The following is a 1,390-nucleotide window of genomic DNA, read 5'->3' as shown; positions in this document are numbered from 1 at the left end:
CTTTTTTTTTGCATAGAATAATATAATATAATACTTAATAAATATTTTTTTTTTCCCATATTCAGACAAAGCTTATATTTATTACAAAAAAATGATTATTAATTCTCCGCCGGCACGAATTTTAATCATTATCAATGGGAATATTTGAAAAACAGAGTAAATTTTTTATTGTTCCGGATTATATATAAATCTGAAAAAATTTTGATATACTTATCAAATCTATAGCAATGAGTTTTTATCATAAATTTTTTTTTACTTATTATAAATCAAATTTTATTTTAATTTAATTTTTATTGATTTAAATTTATGTATTTACAAAAATTCATCAATTAAGATGGTGTCTTTAAAGATCTCAGTTATTAGCGAGAGATTAATCATCAATTTTTCGTAATAAATATTAAGTTTTCTTTAAATGCAGAAAAAGAAATAAAGTATTATTAAATTATACTATGCAGAGAGAGGAAAAGGATTATCTTATAAAATGCTGTTATATTATTCTTAATAATTGATTTTTTTATAAATATAAATTAACCGAGATAATATTTTTCGCGATAAATTTATTTACAGTTTTTCAACAAATTAATATCTTTCTAATATGATGCCTGATTGAGCATCGAATTATTAAAAATTGTTTATCAATTTAATTTAATTCATGATATTCTTACAGTAGTTTAATTGCCTTTATAAGTTCGAAAAACCAGTTCGGAGCGCAGTTCAAATAACTACAAATATAGTATATACAGAGTGTTTCCTCTAACTTGATCATTAAAAAATATTTTCGTTGTTTTTGATGATACGGGAAAATACAGGGAAAAGTTGTTCGATTGGAAGGGACACATATTATGATGAGCAAAAAATTTTTCTCAAGGTCATAGGTTTTGAGATTTCAAGGTCATCGCGATTTTTTTAAATGGAATAACATGTTTTTATTAATGTAGTAATATATGTAGTATTCACATAAAAAACAAATTCAATCATATATGATATGTTGTCCTTCAGATAATCTTGGACATAAAAAATATCACATTTATATAGAAAAAAGAAGAGTTAACATATTTAAGTATTTTCAATAAAGATATTTATTTACTTTAGTTCAGAAGATGTTTGAAATGATTGCTATTAACTTTTATACACTTTCGAATGCGATAAATAAATTTTGTTTGTGTAATGATTGTTTCGCATTTTCAATCGATTATGATTTCCGGGACCACACACTCAATGTGATTTATCTACTAAAAGTATTTGGAAAATGTTGAAACACCATAGTTTTCATCTTTACCGCATATGCTTACATCAATCTCTTGGTGGTAACGATTTTCAAAATAGGATTCTGCGAATGGGCCCTACACCAGTTAGATATTGCTCAATAATTCTTCGATTATGTATTGTT

This window comes from Trachymyrmex septentrionalis, unplaced genomic scaffold (assembly GCF_001594115.1).
Source record: "Trachymyrmex septentrionalis isolate Tsep2-gDNA-1 unplaced genomic scaffold, Tsep1.0 scaffold23, whole genome shotgun sequence".
NCBI lineage: Eukaryota > Metazoa > Arthropoda > Insecta > Hymenoptera > Formicidae > Trachymyrmex > Trachymyrmex septentrionalis.
This window is presented reverse-complemented; position numbering follows the sequence as displayed.